At 50.2% G+C, this 17,796-nt stretch overlaps 1 long non-coding RNA gene and 1 pseudogene across 2 annotated transcripts in view; both read left to right on the top strand.

Moving 5' to 3' along the window:
• LOC309869456 (cationic amino acid transporter 3 pseudogene) overlaps positions 1 to 17,796 on the top strand; it is a 180,784-nt pseudogene that overhangs the window by 22,949 nt on the left and 140,039 nt on the right. The window lies entirely within an intron of this gene.
• Positions 5,803 to 17,796, top strand: part of LOC309869465 — a 65,729-nt gene continuing 53,735 nt past the window's right edge. Inside the window, exons 1-2 of the long non-coding RNA XR_014314191.1 lie at positions 5,803 to 6,528; positions 8,559 to 8,641. This is a non-coding gene — a long non-coding RNA (uncharacterized lncRNA). The remainder of the gene's footprint in view (positions 6,529 to 8,558; positions 8,642 to 17,796) is intronic.

Raw genomic sequence — 17,796 nt, 5'->3', positions numbered from 1 at the left:
GACTATGTGCCACCTTCCACCTCAGTCTCAGTGGGTTCTGGGCTCTGTTCCCCTTCGGGGAGGCAGTCGGGTTTCGGAGTTTTAAGGGAGGAGGAAGATAGCCCTGAGGAACTTTAGAGACCCTGGACCCCCAGTCATTCCTGGATCCCTGCTCCAAGGCTGAAGATAACCTAGGCTATGATGAGCAGGCTTTCTACCAGTATCCCAGCAGCCTCAGCTAGCTCTTTCATTACCAGGGTCTTTCTTTGACTACTTTTCAACCCCTTCCTCCTGGCATAAGTTGGTAGCCTTAGTTTCTGTCTCTTGCAGAGCAAGGGTCCCATTAGGAAAGACTTGGGAGTGGGTAACCCGAGATTGGTACCTGGAGTTTTATATCTGATAACACTTTCCTACCCTGCTCCCTGTTGGAATAACAGGTTTTTGTTGCTAGATCAAGAGTAATGGATGCTCTTATTCATGATGGCCCTGTCCTCCTTGGTCATACTGACAGATAGCTGAGACTGTTGAGAAGGTCTTACTTAGGTGACCATAAATTCCCCTAATTGAAGTTGTAGCCCTCCCTTACCCCAGTCTTCCTCCACCCCCAGTGACCCCAGCTTCTCTGAAAGTGGTGTCCAGCATATGGGTAATGGCTATACTTCTGCTCCATGAGGAACTCTACCTCTCTGCTCCATAATCCAGAATTGTGCCTAGAGGAATCCACTCTTTGTTTTTGAGAGATACTTATCGGAGGAGGAAGAACTATGCTTCTTCTTACAGCTCAGGGCACACACAAGACACCCTTCCCATCTTCAGACATGAGCAAGCACTTAAGAGTCATGATACCAACAGAGTCCTTGAGTCAGACAGCCAAGTTCTTGTCCAAGCTGAGCTACTTGCTGTGCTGAAACAGGAAGTATAAGTTCTAACATCTGCACTCGGGCTGGCACCTGAGATGAGCTGAAGTGGATTTTAGTTCTGGCCAGAGACCTCATGCTATGGCTGTAGGGATGTGAGATGGAAAAGAAGGAGCACTGCTTAACAGAGGAAAAAGAAGAATGAGGCCAGAACATACATGGAGACAGGGGAATGGAGAAGCTGACTCTTGAACTCAGAGAGCCCACATTTACATCTGGGAAGAGTTCATAATCTGTGAGCTGTACTAATGCTCTAGTTTCTAGATGAAGGACTGTTCTGGAATCTCTCCTTCAGTGGGCAGCACCACTGCTGGCCCCCTTCTGAAGCAGACAAGATAGGGCGTGCGGTTTAGGGCAGACCAAGGCACATGATGGTACCAGAGCTGACATGAATGTGGGTGAGTATGGGCAGACATTCCCAAGAAGCTTTGTTCAAAAGATGGAGGAGGGGAGGCTAGACATACAGGAAGTAAGAAGGTCCAATTGTCTCTCTGGGTTCACTGGATTAGGGGATGAGAGAGAAGAGAAAAATGAGTCAGAATCATGGTCTCCATTAACTGCTTTTCTTTTGTACATTATTCCTTTTCAATCACAATCTACGTGACTGAAAATAGAAATTGGACTGCTCATAAGTGCCCTTGTCCTCCATTCCATACCATATGAGTTTATCTTGCCAACTCTCCCTGAAGCAGCTACTCCTGTGACCCATCTCTCTCAGGGGAATGCCTTTCAAGTCAAGTCCCTTCCAGAATGGTCTCTGCCAAAGCAAAGCAGTAAATATATTAGGCATTTCTCCCTCACACCTGAACTCCTCTTGTTTTCCTACAGAAAAGCTATCTGCCTCCTTCCCCATTCCTCTCCTTTCTTCCTCTTTTCCCTTCTCACCAGTCCTATTTTTTCCTATAACCACCTGCTGGAGTTGGAGATAATGTTCTATACATTTCATTTCATCTACTCTTGCTTCTTCAATCCTTTGATTCTCCCCCTGCAACTTTCCCCTCCCTCTCACCCCTCCTCTTCATTCCTCCCTACCCCCTTCCTGGTCAATTCTTCCTTGCCTTCTTTCTGGGCCATTTCACTTCTCTTTTTCCTCACCCTTTGTTAACTATGATTCCAACCCTGAAGAGATGGGAAGATGAGATTGAAGGGCACCATCTGTGAAGAAGCAGAGTTTGGACAGAGCAAGAGGCATGGTAGTCAGACATCAGGAAGAACCTGGTAGGCACTGACAAAGTGGTCTAAATGCCTCTTGTCTCATCTTCCCTAATAGATGCGGCTGAGGTGTAAGGGACAGAGACTCCAATAAAATTGGTTAGATTAAGGGGTCAAGAAGCCATATTTATCTGATGTCTTCCCTTAACAATATCCTAATTATAAGGAATCACTGGCAAGTGGGAGAAGATTCATCTGTGGATATGGGCATCCACAAGTGCATCCTCTATCCATTCATAAGGAAAGTGCAGCCATCTACTACTTCCACAAGTTCATAGTTAACCCCATGCAATGGGATATGCTCCAGCTTTTAAGGAGTGATTTTAGTATCCCAGCCCCTAACATGTTGTAGAACAGCATGTTAAAGGTGACAGTTGAATTATACAATTATTGGGGAGTCCTGACTATTGTTCAGTTGGTCAAGTAATCATATGCCCTTGGGGTCCTGTTACCATCCCCGTAGTGTGGCAAGCAAGAAGATTGTCTATACATGAGTTATTGGGGCAAATTCTCTAAAGGTTACCCCAAATTGTCTAGCTAAGCAAACTACAAGCATTCAAAGACAGTTAACCAGGACTAGAATTTAGCACCCACAAATGGGTGTTATGGAAGCATAATTCTTCTCTCTAAAATCACCCTAATTTCCAAAGAGAACCAAATCAGGACCAATTCACTTAAGAAAACAGCTCCAATTTTAGCAGAGTTTCCCTACATATTTATATAAGCTCAGGAAGAATAGTGGTTGACCTTATAACTTTATAACCTTATAACTTAAAGTTACTTTGTTGGAATGAACTTTTAATAGCCTCTTTAGGCCAGAAACCCTCCAATACCAGCCATTAGAGTTGCCTGTAATACCTGTCGATTTGGATGAATTCCTCTTCTCCAGGTCCCCCAAATATCCTGAGGTATCTTGTACCTCACAGGAAGTAACATTCTTTACTTTATTCTTTACTGGTAAGGCTGCTGGGAACTCTGTAAGCAAGGGATCAGGCCAACATTTTCAATGGGTTTCATTAGCCCCATAAAGTCAACCTTAGTTCCTCAAAGTTATATGGTCCTATCTGAGTCTCTGTCAAACATGACATTCAAGTGAAAGCCTTGGCCAAATAACCAATGTTTCCAGCTGTGTCCTATGACAAGGAAAACAGATGCTTACTGAACTTGTGAAAACAACCACAATTGCCATGAAGGAAAGAATGCTCACTGACAGTTTCTGAATCTGGATGGTTCAGTAAGAGGGGAAAGTTAAATGTTCCTATTTGTTCACAAAGCAATAGTTCATCATGTTTTTGTAGGTCATAGATATAAGAGAAAGTTTCCTTAAATCTGGAAGAGCCAACATAAGAAAGCCGGCAAAGTTGCAAAGAAGAGTCATAAAAGTATAATCATGTCCCTCCATTCATTCAGATCCCTATTCGTCATTCATGTTTCTGTTTGAATGCACCTTTTTCATTCGTTCCAGAAATTCTTACCCAGTTTAGTTTTCTTCTTTTAAAGATATCTAAACCCTGTATTTGTCAAAAGTCCTTTCCATGAATCTCCTTGGAGATGAGTCATATTTTGCAAGAACATCAGAGTAATATCTGTAAAAGATGAAGACTCCATAGTGGTCATGGCTCAAGATCTGATGAGAATTCACTCTAATGCAGTTGACAAGGAAAACTTGTTATTTCTGTGACCTACAGCACTCCAGTAATGAGAGTGTCAAGTGATGACCCTATATCAGGACATATTAAAACTTCGGGAATTTCTTCTGTTTCCTAGAACAGTTATAGCATGTATCCCTGCAGAACGAACTGAGAAAGTTTATCATCATCGTGTTTGATAACACTTCCCATGTAATTTATCATACCAACTACACAAGCCTAATTAGTGAAAAATATTTTATTAAGAATTCAAATCTTGGGAATTTTGTTCAAAACCTTAGAAAATTCTTGAGAACACATTTAAATAGGATTTAGATATTCAATTACCTGTTTAACCAAGCTGGTAGTAAGATATTCTACAGAAGGTTGTATAGTTGTTATTAAAACTTAGCTCTTTTATTTATTTTTTAAAGATTTTAAAAATTTATTTGAGATAGAGAGAGTGTGTGTTTGCATGATGGGTAGGGGGCTGATAGAGAGCAGGGACCAGACTCCCCAGTGAGCAGCAAGCACAGCCTGGGGCTGGATGCCAGGACCCCGAAATCATGATCTGAGCCACAGGCAGATGTTTAACTGACAGAACCGCTCAGGCACCTGAACTTAGCTTTTTCACTATTGGAAACTTAGTTCTCTTAAGTAATCGATGACCAGATAAAGACAGAACATAGAAACTTTGGTTTCTGGAAAGACAAAACAATAGCAACAACAACAAACAAACGAAGAAACAAACCAAAACATTCCTTGAAAAGCCAATACTCAGGAGACAAGTTTTGATTGGACAGGAAGCCTGCCAACTGGGGAGAAGCAGACTCTTGTCCAAGGGCCAACTCCCAGGTTTCTGCCTGGCGGGGGCTCAGGGAGAGGGTGTTAAGGGAGCTTAGGGCAGTTCATCAGTAAAGGGAGTCCAGAGGCCCCTAACAGTTCGTGATTACATCCAGACTCCAAGGTACCAGCTACAGACATTATCTCCGTTCTGGGAGGTTGTATAATGGGATCTGGTTCCTTGTTGCAGGGTAGGGGCATGTGCAGGAGTCTCTGGATTCTCTTTCATTATGTGCAGGAGGACTCTGTTCTGTTCTAGGTAAGCATGCATGATCTACAGGAATACAAAGAAAGGTTAATCAGTCTTGTGGGCTCAGGGTGCTGGCTAAAACTGAAAGACTAAGAGGCTGATTTTCTCTGACATGGCTCCCTGGGGGTGATTAGCACTCCTGTCCATCTCATGCTCAGGCTTAGGGCTCCGTTGCGAATATTTGGGCCATGGTCAGCTGCATTACTGTTACTTTGGAAAACTCAGTCTACAAGTGGGTGAGAAGTATGATGGATCTGAAGGGGCAGGGATTGGGGAAGGGGAGTCCTGTGCAGTCAGCTAATCAGAGATCAAATTTCCCCAGGTGTGCACAACAGAGGGTCTAAGGCTGAAGGAGACTGGGTTTCTGTTTTAGGAACAGCAGGACTGGAAGTGTATTGGGAAGATACTCACTACAGGGGCTGTTAAGTAGAAGGGGTCACTTCCCATGGGTGGACATTGCTCCTGGAAACTTTACCTGTCTTTTAATCCTCACATAATTATTAGGTCCATTTTTAAACATCATTAATAGTGATGAAACTGAGGCTCAGAGAGGTTATGTCAGGGGCCCAAAGTAACACAACATATGAAAAGACAAAAGTAGGATTTGAACTCAGGTCTTTGACTTATGAGTTCTGGCTCTTTCCACCACACCATAAGAGTCTTACTCTTTTTTTTTTTTTTTAAATTTTTTAATGATTTCACTTATTTAAGGACACCTGCATGGTTCAGTGGGTTAACCATTGCCTTCAGTTCAGGTCATGATCTCAGGGCCCTGGGATGGGGCTCACATTGGCTCCTTGCTCAGGAGTGAGTCTGCTTCTCCTTTTCCCTCTGCCTGTAGCTCCAGGCTTGTGCTTTCTCTTGCACTCTCTGTATCAATTAAATAAATTCTTTAAAAAAGTATTTTACTTATTTGAGAGAGAGGAGAAAGAGAGTGAGAGAGAGAGAGAGGGAGGAAGGGAAGGGGGAGAGACCAAGAGGGAGATGCAGACTCCCCACTGAGCAGGGAACCTGATGGGGGGCTAGAGTCTGAGACCATGACCTGAGCCAAAGGCAGATGCTTAACCAACTGAGGCAGGAATCTTCCCTGAGAAGTTCTTTCTCCTTCATGTGTCTGACACAGCTGCAGGCCTCGGGGTGGGGCCAGGGTGGGGGATGGCAGGTAAGTGCTCTAAAATGTTTCTTGTGTGAAGGACTGAGTTATCTCTGCAGGTGGCATTCCCACAGTGTGGGTCACAGTCCTAAAGACCCTGGTGGCAGGAGGAGAGATAGAGTAGAGGGGCTCCAGTGTGGGCCACGAAAACGGAAATAGCATTTCTATGGGTTTCCCTGCTTTCCCCGACGTTTTAGATCTCTAGGATCTAGAGGACTGGGCTCTGGATCCTTAGAAGAAAGGACTAGAGTGGTGTGTATGCGTGCACAAGTGTGTTTGATGAGTGTGTGAGAGTGTTTAAGTCTGGGTGTGCATGTCTGTCTGTTAATGAGTTTGTTTGTGTCTTTGTGTTGCATACACATAAGAATGTTTGGACGAGGGGAGGAGTCAAGATGTTGGAGAAGTTGCAGGCTGAGACTACTTGAGCTAGCCAGAGATCAGCTAGATAGCTTATCTAAAGATTGCAAACACCTGCAAATCCATCGGCAGATTGAAGAGAAGAACAACAGCAATTCTGGAAACAGAAAAACAACCACTTTCTGAAAGGTAGGACCGGCGGAGAAGTGAATCCAAAGCAACGGGAAGATAGACCCTGGGGGGAGGGGCCGGCTCCCGGCAAGTGGCGGAACAACGGCGCACAAAATCAGGACTTTTAAAAGTCTGTTCCGCTGAGGGACATCGCTCCAGAAGCTAAACCGGGGCGAAGCCCACGCGGGGTCAGCGTGGCCTCAGGTCCTGCAGGGTCACAGAAGGATTGGGGGTGTCTGAGTGTCGCAGAGCTTGCGGGTATTGGAACGGGAAAGCCGGCACAGAGACAGAGCCGACAGTAAGCTCGCAGCTCGGTGTAACCTTGAACCGGTCACAGGCTCGGTGAGCTCGGAGCGCGGCCGGAGGTCAGGCAGACGGGAGTAACTGGCGCTGTTCTCTGAGGGCGCACTGAGGAGTGGGACCCCGGGCTCTCGGCTCCTCCGGGCCGGAGACCAGGAGGCCGCCATTTGTATTCCCGTCCTCCGGAACTCTACGGAAAGCGCTCAGGGAACAAAAGCTCCTGAAAGCAAACCCGAGCGGATTACTCACCCCGGCCCCTGCTAAGGGCGGTGCAATTCCGCCTGGGCAAAGACACTTGAGAATCACTAGAACAGGCCCCTCCCCCAGAAGATCAACAAGAAATCCAGCCGAGACCAAGTTCACCTACCAAGGAGTGCGGTTTCAATACCGAGGAAAGCAGCAGAATTCCAGAGGAGGAGAAAGCAAAGCACGGAACTCATGGCTTTTTCCCTGTGATTTTTTTTAGTCTTGTAGTTAATTTAATTTTTTTCTTTTTCATTTTTTGTTTTTTTTTCTCGCCTTCTGGTAAAATTTTTTTTTTAACTTTTACCTTTTTCTTTTTTAACGTTTTTTAACCAGTTTATCTAATATATATATTTTTTCTTTTTTATATTTTTCTTATGTGTTTTCTTTTTTTAAAAAATTCTTTTCTTTTTTTCTTTCTTCCTTTTTGAACCTCTTTTTATCCCCTTTCTCCCCCCTCACGATTTGGGATCTCTTCTAATTTGGTTAAAGCATATTTTCCTGGGGTTGTTGCCACCCTTTTAGTATTTTACTTGCTCCTTCATATACTCTTATCTGGACAAAATGACAAGAAGGAAAAATTCAACACAAAAAAAAAGAACAAGAGGCAGTACCGAAGGCTAGGGACCTAATCAATACAGACATTGGTAATATGTCAGAACTAGAGTTCAGAAGAATGTTTGGACGAATGGGTGTGTATGTGTGTATTTTGAGGGCATGTGTCTGTGTTTGTATGAGTGTGAGTGTGTGTGTATGAGTGTGAGTGTGCATGTGTGTGCTGTCCCAGGTGTGAGCATGTGTACGTGTGTGTGTTTGTGTGTGTTTACGTGCACTGTCTCAGCGGAGCCTGAAGACCCATAGTGGCAGATGTCTTTGAGTTGTGCACATTTCCAGCAGGTTCCAGGCTGTGGGGGTGGGAGGAGGGAGGGAGCCAGGAGAGGAAGGCTGTTAGTGCTGGGGTGTGGGGGATGAGGAGCCTGAGCAGTGAGTGTCTCTGCCCTGCCAGCTCATAGCAGGATGGCAGCAGGGTCCTGGGTCAGAGGCTGGGTGGAGCCTGGGTCCTGAGGCCTGCTCTCAGGGCTGCACTGCAGGAGCTCAGAGGTCCTGCTCTGACCAGAGAGGGTGATGTAAAGGCGGGGCCAGTGTGGGAGGGAGGCCAGACTGTGTAGGGTTTGGCCTGCATTCCCCAGCTCCACCCCAGGATTCAGGAATGTTGTAAGCAGGCTGCAGTTCCTAACTGTAGGCTCCAACCATTCTGCCTGAGGTCCTGAGAGTCCCCAGAAGTCCTTTTGTGCCCCCTTCTGAGGCTGGCATGACCAGAGTCACACTGACAACCTCTGTCTCTAATTGGGATTACCCAGACACGTCCAGAACAAGTCCTTGTCTCCTGGAGGTGTCTGGTGAGGCCATAGGTGAATTCTTACTGAAGGTCACAGTGGCTGAGGCTCTCAGACCCCTTGTACTGGAAAGTTCTGACTGCTTCTAACTCATTCCTTTTGTTGCAGTTAGTGCCCAAGCCCAGGCTGAGTTTGTGAAGTTAGAGTCATGCTCCCCCTCCCCCAAGGATGGAAGTGTTTCTTCTGGATAGGTAAGTGGGTCAGTGGGTCCTTTAGGGCAGACCCAGTGTTCTCTGAGGCTGGAGAAGGTGTTGAGGACCCTGCTGGGAAGCACTATTACCAGAGGAAAACCAGGTAGATATGGGAAGACACAATGGAGGTCCTGCTTCTTCCTGCATGGTTCTAAAGGTCATTGTAAAGGTAACACTTGTAGCCTGTGACAGAAAGGACCTTCTTTGTGGCTGTGGCAGCCCCACTGTCATTTTTCTGTGTGTTTGTTACAACCAGGTAGCAGAATGCCCAGGAACATGCCCAGCTTGGTGCTGGTGGGGGAGGGCTGGCATTTGCCTGAAATACTGGGTCAAGGGGTCCTGCCCTTGGGGAGCTGACAGTCCCCCTCCCTGCCCACTCCTATGCAGAGTAACCTAGTGACACTTACCCAGCACACACCCACAGGTGCATAGGACCAGGGAAATTTCAGAATCAGAGCCAGTGAGTTCATCAGGGAAGGCTGCCTGGAGGAAGAGAGTCAGGAGGGGGTATAGAAGGAGAAACCCAGCAGGGCAGGGATGGAGGACAAGAGGAGGAGAAGCTCTCTGTGTTGTTTCTGAAGCAGGATGGGCCAACCCTACGCCAGGCAGGAGATAGCTGAGCTGGGCGAGAATCAGCAGCTGGACTGGGGCACCAGCAGGTAGGGGAACAGAGGGAGGCAGATGCTCACAGCCAGGCTGGGGATCTGAAGTTGCTGGGATTGGAACTGAGCCACTGGAAGGGAGCCCTGAGATGTGTCAGGCAGTGATGTGTGTGTGCACAGTCCTCTGGAGAAGTGGGTGTCCAAGTGTGCATATTCCCTGTGTGTGTATGTGTGTGTGTGTGTGTGTCTACATTTGTTGAGGCAAGTGAGGGGCACATCCAGGGAGCTTTGTGTGTCCAGGCTGTTGTGTGTCCATCTGTGTGGATGATGGCCTATTGGTCTGTCTGAACGCCTGTGTGCACTTGTGTGTCTCATGAGTGAGTGGTGTCTTGGCTGCTTTTGTGTATTTTATTTGGCTGCATGGGGTGGAAGGCAGCGTGTGTGTGTGCACGCGTGCATGTAGTTTGTCTGTTGTGTGTGTGTGCCCTACCTTCACTCCTTGCCTTGCCACCCCACTCCCCTTTGGGCCAGACTCCACCTCCCCCTCTCTGTGCACCCTGCCTCTGACCCTGGGCTCCTCCATTGGCCTCAGGCCCACATCTCCTCCACAGGCTCCCTCCCTCCCTCCTGTTTCCATCCTTTCCCCTGGCCTTTATCTTTCCTCCCCATGCCCCTGCTGTCTCTCCCTCCCTGGCACCCGACACTCTGCAGCAGGCCTGGTGCCTCCACATCGTTGCCCTTCTGCTCTGCCCACACCCGCCTTGGCCTCCCCTGAAAATTCTCCTTTTACCCTCCCAGGCTCAGCCCTTGGCTGCTGCCCCCTCTAGGCTCCTCCCTGCCCTCTGTGTGCTTCTGCCCAGGTTCTCTTTTGCACGGGCCCTTCTCCAGCTGGGTTACAGGTGTGCTCCCCGGGCTTTGCCCTCACCCCTGCCATGGGGCTCTTCTGCCCCTGCCCCTGAGATGCAGTGTGGCCTGTTTCCTCCCCTCCCTTCCTGTCCTGAAGCTGCAGGCAGTGCCTTCTGGTTCCCGGGCTCTGCCAGGACTTCCCTGGTGGTGGGGGGCAGTGGGGAAACAGAAAATTTAGGCTAATTTGGATCCCAGCCCTGTTCCTCCCCGTGTAGCCTCCTCACCTGGACTCACTCACCTGTACCAGGTGGGGAATGCCTGTTGGGGCTGTGGGAAATCCTTCACGGGCCTGCAGTGGGCATCAGCGCTGTGGTGGGACGGCCACAGCCTGGGCACCCGGTGTGCACCGTGGTCTATGAGCTCTTCGTGTCTGCCCTTCCTCACTCCGCTTCCCTGGCCCTTAAAATGTTTAGAAAAGACAATAACTAAAGGAACAGATTGAGTAAGAAAATATTAACTATCAGGAATTCCATATAGTTCAGCCTAAATTATGGTCTAAGCTCTGAACACAGGAGATGCTGTGCGTGTGGACAAGAAGGGAAGATGAGCCTGGATTGAACTGCAGGACCCAGAAAACCATGTGAATGAGCCAACTCACACCCAGAGCGGAAGGAGGCATTGCCCAAAGTTCAACCTGCATCCATCCTGCGATGGCCGTGCTGGCCGCCCTCTGTCCCTGTGGTCATGGGACCTTGTGTGTGGGAGCAGCAGGGGGTCTGGGACTCCTCAGTCCCCCAGGACTCTCCCCTCCAGACAGGACCTGCACTCCTGGAGCCTCAGCCCCACAGCCTCCTCTTCCCTCCCTGTGTGTCAGGTACACACACACACACACACACACACCCAGACAGACACAGGTGTCCTGGGGTTTCTAAAGGAAAGCAGTGCCTCCTAGACATGGATTCCCTCCAGCCCCTGCTGCCCTGACACTGAGCTCCCAGGGCCGTGCAGGCTCATATGCTGTCCCTGCTTGGGCTCCTTTCTCAGTTCCTTCCTTTCTCCCTGGGAGCAGAAGCAGTGAGCCCCACACTCCACCCTCTCTGTGTGTGCTGGGCACCCGCGGGAGGCCCAGATGGAGGACCAGGGGCCCTGACCTCGGGGAGCTCCCTGACAGCCAAGAAGAGGCTGACAGCAGGACAGACAGACACAGTGCTCTAGGCACCCCCTCTGCAAATGTGTGTGAGCTGAGTGGTTCAAGGGCAACTGGACCGGACCCCATGAGTCAGATGATGGGAGACTGGGAATGACCACAGGAGCGAATGTGGAGGAAGACACAGAAGTTTGGAAGGTTTCCTAGGAGACAAGGATAATGAGAGCAAGAGATGGAGAGGATCAGAGAATTCAGAGCTCTTACAAAGTAGATGACCTTGAGGGAGGGAATGTGAACCCAGGAGACAGATGCGGAGGGAATGTGTACACACGTGTGTGTGTGTGTGTGTGTATGTGTGTGTGTGTGTTGGGAATGTGAGGGAGGCAAGGGGATGGGAGAGGCAGGGTCTGCTGGATGCAGGGCCTCAATGTAAAATGTGCCAGGGTTGTAGCTCCATAGTGAGCCTGGGCTAGGAATGCTGGGAACAGGGCTGACTGCTGGTCTTGATGTCTCCTGCTAGGTTGTGAGGATGATAAGCCTGGACCACATGGCCTAGGGAGCCATGGCTGGGGGAGTCAGCAAGCAGGGCCTGGACAGGTGGGGAGGAGGCCCTGGGACTCAGGAGATAGGAAGAGGAAAAGGGAGACAGGGGTGGGGTGGGGAGGGGTCGTGGGAAGACTGAAGGCTCTGAGACCTATCTCCAGGCTCTCCCCTCCCCCCATCCCTTCCATGGATGGAATTCTGTGTTTAAAGTTCAAAGATCTTCCATAAATGAGGTGGTTCAGGCCCTCATCTTCAGAGGGTTAGATATTCCTTCCCCCCTACCCAGCTGAGGTCTAAACATGGCAGAGCTCTCCTGGGCAGGACAAGCTCAGAAGGGCCCCAAGAAGCAGGTCTTTGGTCCTCTGGGGAGTCCCTTCTCCCTTCCCCACCTGGGCCCTGAGCCTGGCTGTTTCCCAGGGCAGAGTCTGCAGGGGACCCACACAGTGCAGCCATGTGGTTCTCTGCTCTACCCCTCACCTGCTCTGTGACTTGAGGGGCGTTAATTAGCCTCTTTGTACCTTAGTTTCATTATCTGTAAAATAGCAGCATTAATACCTGCTTCTGTAGCCTCTTGTCTTCCAACCCTTAGCACCCCCAGCCTCTCAATGTGCGTGTCCTTCCCTCTGATCTTGCTTGACGTTCTCCATCTCTGCGCCCATCCTCCTTTCCACAGTCAGCACTGGAGGACCTGGCTAAAAACTCTTACCTGCATGCCTTTATTTTTTTAAGTTCATGTTTCTTGTGTTCTCTCTTCTCACATCCTATAGAACAGGGCCCTGTCTTCTCTTCCCTTGGGGTACAGGATCTGCAAGAGAGGGAGGCCTTGGGAGACAGGACAGCAAACTGGACATTTGCATGTGGGGTCTTCCCTCTGGGCTGTGTCATGCTTCCTCAGAATGTTTGTCATGACGGGGGGAGGGCAACAGTTATCTCCACTCTAGAGCTCAGGGTTAGAGGGGAATTTATTTCTCCATGTTATAGATACTGCATTATGTTTTCTGGTGTGGGAAAAGTCATCCGGACTCCCATCCCACAGGCAAAGAAATAGCAGTCAATGAAGGCTTTCCTTTCCTGTTCACGTGTGGTAAGAGTGTGTGTGGCTGTGTATTTCTCTGGTTCTAACATTTACGAAACATGCTCTAAGGAAATCCTTTCTAATGTGTGCTCGAAATGTTATTGCTAAAATTAAATCTATTTCTTTAGTTGAGGCAGTGTCTGAAGTCCCGAGTCTGGTGCCATGTGTTTCATAAAAGATGTGTGTCCATGGGCGACAAGGAGAGTAGCTGGTAGAACTTGAAGAAGAAATGTAATTACCAGCTCCTGGATTTAATTATATGGAAGCCCTGGACATTCTGAACTTTATTACACTTCTCTGTGCCCGTGGAAGTGGGATGAACCTGGTAGGATTTGATCCCAGGTCGTCTCTGCTGAACTTCTCTGGAAGGTTCCCTCTACACCCTCCCTCCTGCTGCTACAGAGACTCCTTGGGCTCTAGGTGTCACCAGACATTGGCCTCTGGGACCTTCAAGTATTGCTGCAGGGAAGGGGGTGGGTGAACAATCCCCTTTAGATTGCTTGAGTTAGTGTTCTTAGGGTCTCCCCTGCCCTGAGAGGAGCTGGGGGAGCTGGTCTTTGCAGAATACCAAGAAAGCCTGGGGGAAAAGGCAAAGTCCAGCTTCACATGCTAAGTCTTAGGTCTATGCACTTGGCTGATTTCTCCATCACTGGTCCCTTAAAACCTAGATTTAAGCATGTACACTGATCTTAAGGTCACTATTCGCTGCCTCAGTTTATCCTTTTGTGGACTTCATATGTGTATTTGTGGGGCCCCTTTAGTGAGGAGCTGCTTGAGGTCATGGATGATGACTGCTCAGAAGGCAGTCTACACTGTTTTCTACACTGTTGACTCTAAACAGACAGTCACTAGTAGGTTATTTGCTCATACTGTGCGTGGTCCTTCAGCTCTCCATGCAGACCCAGTCCCAGACCTCCACCTCTCCTCCCTCTCCTTCATGGTTTCCCTAACCACTCTGTCCCAGCACCTTCTCCAGAGCTTCTCAGCCTCCCTTGCCTGCCTGCCTCAGTTTCTCTTTCTCCTTAGCCCCCACTCCCCTGGGAGTGTCAGGCTGCATGAACCCTGAGAAATGAGGGCTGAGCTCAGGCCTCTTAGCATGGCAGCACTGGGTGGGGGGGTTACTCGGGGTCCATACCCATGCAGAGCCTCTGGGACCCCAGGTGGACACTGGGAGGCAGCCCCACCCTCTTAGCTTTCTGGACCCTTCCAGCAGCAGCAGCAGCACCTGAGAGGGGCCCGGGCTTGGAATGAGCCAGGTGAGAGGAAAGAGGCTCCTAGAGTATCTATGCAGCCCCCTCCCTGTCTGGCTTCCCACCTCCTGCTGACCCCCTGCCTCCTACTCTCTCTGCTCCTCCCACCCTCCTCCCTGCAGCTCTGTCTGCTTCCTTCCAGCTTGGCCTCTTTCACCTTCACCCCATCAGCACATCTGTCTGTCTGGGCCTGTTTGTCTGTCTGTCTGACTGCAGATATTCTGTGGTCTGAGATGTCCCAGGACTGGATCTACCCTCAACTCTCCCTTCTGGCTGTCCCTCTCCCTGCATCCCTCCCTCAGAGTCTGAGGGTCTCTCTTCCCATCACATCTGTCTGAGTCTCACCCTGTGAGCTTCAGTGTCTGCCCTGAATCTCCTCCTGTCTGTGTCCTGTGCTGCCCCCGCCCCTCTGGTCCCTCTCTGCTCTGCCTCCCATTTCTCTCCCTGCTTCTCCTATCTCTTTGTTTCTCAGCCTCTCCCCCTGTCTCTGCCTCGCACCCCTGCCTCTTCTTCTCTTTCCTCCTCCCCTCCTGAAGGTGCAGACACTTCCTGTGACATCATCTGGTTGGGCTCCACCTGCAAGTTTCCCCCATTCTGCCCCCCCACGGAGAGACTTCGGGCCCCACCTCTGATTCCTCTGCATTCCCCCAACCCTGGACCAGTTATTGTAATAGGTCCATGCAATCAGAGAGAAGAGAGGGAACATGCAGGGGACACCGGAACAAGGTGACTTGGCCAGGGCCACAGCTTGTCTCCTGTGAGAACTGGATGAAAAGAACTGGTCAGAGATGGAATTTGGGGGACAAGGGATGGGGGTCACTGCGGGTCTAGTCCATCTACCTCCAGGATATCCTATAGTGACTGGTTCCCTTGGTTACCCTGCTGCCTTAAAATTACATCTTTTATCCTGCCTCTGGCTCTGGCGGTTCCTTATTTTTCTCCCTTGACTTGTTTCACCCTGATGGATCTTAAGTAGGATGATGTTTAGAGCCTGAACCCAAACATCCCCACCTTGTGAAGGTTGTACCCTTGTGTTCCCTGCTTCTCTCCTTCTCCAATCTTACCCCTTCCCCACTTTGGGTAGACTTTTTGATTCCCCTCTTTCCTCCCCTGTCTCCTCCTGGTAAGAAACAAATACAGTAATGGGGGGCGATGTATTGAGGAACCACAGACAGTAGTGGGAGGGGTGAGGAAGGAGGGGAGCAAGGAGCATCGTGGAGAAGGCTCACAGACCTGGAAGGGCAGGGCAGAGGTACCGAGAAGAGGTCACTGTGGAGCATGACTGCTGAAGGGATCCTGAGAAGGAAGCTCTGGCCACATTGGGAGCAGCTGTAGGTCTTGTGCACTGTGCCTCCTGTCCTGAGCACACGCGGTAGCTTATGGGGTCCTTGTGCTTGCCGCGTCGCGGGCACACCGGGCAAGGGCAGGGCTCCTAGTCCCAGCGTCACAGCTCCTCTAGATTCAGATGGAAGACACCATGGAAGGCCTTGCTGCACCTCACAGGTGTGCTACCCAAGGTGCACCCTCCTGAGATGGTCCCTGTCCCCTGCCACCAGCTACCTGTGGTCCTGTACCCCTGTGGCCTCTCTGCCCCCTCCAACTGCTTCTGCCCCTCCCCCAGTGGCTCCACTCAGCTGGGGATGCTCAGGAGGTCAGGGGCACCATAGTGGGCATCTCCAAAGCACGTGGGGGACTTCGACAGCCTTGGCTCCTGTGCAGATGGCCTCTGCCTCCTGAGTTTGTAGCTGTTCTGGAACTCCTTGGTGCTCAGGGCACACATGTAGGACCCCTTGTTCTTCGTCTTCTTCTCCCAGATGGATGACACCCAGTCATGGCCACCATTGAAGTTGTTGTTACTACGGCAGCAGTGGTGGCCGCAGAGATGGTGGTGGCAGAGGTGGACGCGGCCTATGCACTGGGCGACACCACCAATGGGGGTGGCAGGGGGTACTTCAGAGCCGCTGTGTCCACTGTTGGCATGGCTGGGCAGAGGCACAGCAGCAAGGGCAGCAGAGGTGGCGTTGAACTCTTGGGGTACAGCAGGAAGAGGGAGCAAGTCCACCTCGATGGGCAGGGCCGGGGGCTGGAGCATGGCTAAGGGCGCTGGCACCAGCTGGAATGGACACTGGGAGGCAAAGAAGGGGAATGCAGCTTAGGCTGGACTTGCACGGGGTCTGGGCCTGACCTGGAAGTGGCTAGAAGGAGTTCAGGGGGCTTCCCTCTCCACTGGGCAAGTAGGGTGGACAGTAGCATACAAGGGAACAGAGGGAACATAGCCTCATCCATGATGGGGTGTCTGGAGACAACAGGGGCTGGAGGCACGAGGCCTGTAGTGGCCAGGCTCAAGGTACCACCCCTGAACCTTTGGGCTGGGCCATGCCTAATGCAAGGCCCTAGGGCCTCCAGGCTGCCAGCCCACAGCAGCTGGCCAGAGGGAGATAGGGAAAGAAGGGCCTGAGCCAGTTCTTTTCCTTACCTGGGGGCCCTGGGCTTCCCCCTAGCGTCCCACCCTCTACCCAGCAGACAGCGAATTGCATGGAGAGAAAGGAGTTGCTCTGGGGACAAGATGTACAGATAGACAGACCCTCCCCTGCACCTGCCCTTCCTGTACTCAAGCAGGTGCCCATCTGGGGAAATCCCTGCGAAGGCAGGGGAGACAGCCCAGGACTACTGGAATAGACATAGATCAAACATCCAGATGCCTCTTCCCTACTCTTATATCATGATAGCCATCCTTCCAGTCCTACCTGCCCTTTTGCCTCTAGGAATTCTGGCTCTGTAGTCTTGGTTGGGCCACTCCTCTCCTACCCAGCAAAGCACCTGGAACACAAGAGGTGCTCAGTTAGTGTCCTTGGCCCATGCCTCCTGCAGATGTGTTAGGGCAGGACCAGTGTGATTCGTAGGAGGTTCTTCCTGAGATCTGGAGCAATTCTCTCTGCTCCAAGTTCAGTGCTCTATCTTAGTATAGACTCAGTCTCTTTAGGGACCTACTGTTACCTTCCTCTTTCCTCGCTCCACCTCCACCCCAAGTCCTTAAGGCACATAATTGAGGGTTTAGAGGCATGTCAGCAGTACTAAGTAGAGGCAGTGGTGCTCATTTTCCTTGTGACCCATGGCTTGTGGAGCCATCACTTGTGCATTCAGCTCTGGGTCTCAAAGCACTTAGGTCCCACCTTCTCCTCCTCTGAGAAGTCTTGCCTTTGTTTGAAGATTAATGTTCTGGGAAGATCAAGTCACCTTCTTTTGGTCACTGTTTCAGAGCCTTGGAAGTGCTACATTTTGAATGTCTAGAACAGGAAGCTCTATAACTAAGCACCATATCCTTACTTCCTCCAGCACAAGGCTCAATGCTCATTCAGTCAGAATATGCTGTGAACACTGAGTGACTGTCTCAGGAAATCCCTTGTGATAAAGCTTGAACCAGTTCCCTTTTAGTTTTGTTCCTGGCATGATTGGAAATATGGTTGAGGGCCAGGAGGGATGGTGGTGGTGGAGGAACCTGTAGAAGATTCTGGAATAGGCAGCTGAGTGAGGGTGGTGCTTCTGTCCTTGGTTACAGGACTGCTGAGTGGGCTCTTTCACTGGATCTGGGATTGGCCTCCAAATGCCACAGCCTGAGCTCTACTAGGCTCCCCACACTCTCCTCCTACCAGCTAGACCTCCTTCATACCCAGGACCTTGGAAAGCTTGTT

This window comes from Mustela nivalis (genome assembly GCF_964662115.1).
Source record: "Mustela nivalis genome assembly, chromosome: 7".
NCBI lineage: Eukaryota > Metazoa > Chordata > Mammalia > Carnivora > Mustelidae > Mustela > Mustela nivalis.
Note: the sequence above shows the minus strand (reverse complement) of the source record. Positions and strands in the feature narration are given on the sequence as shown.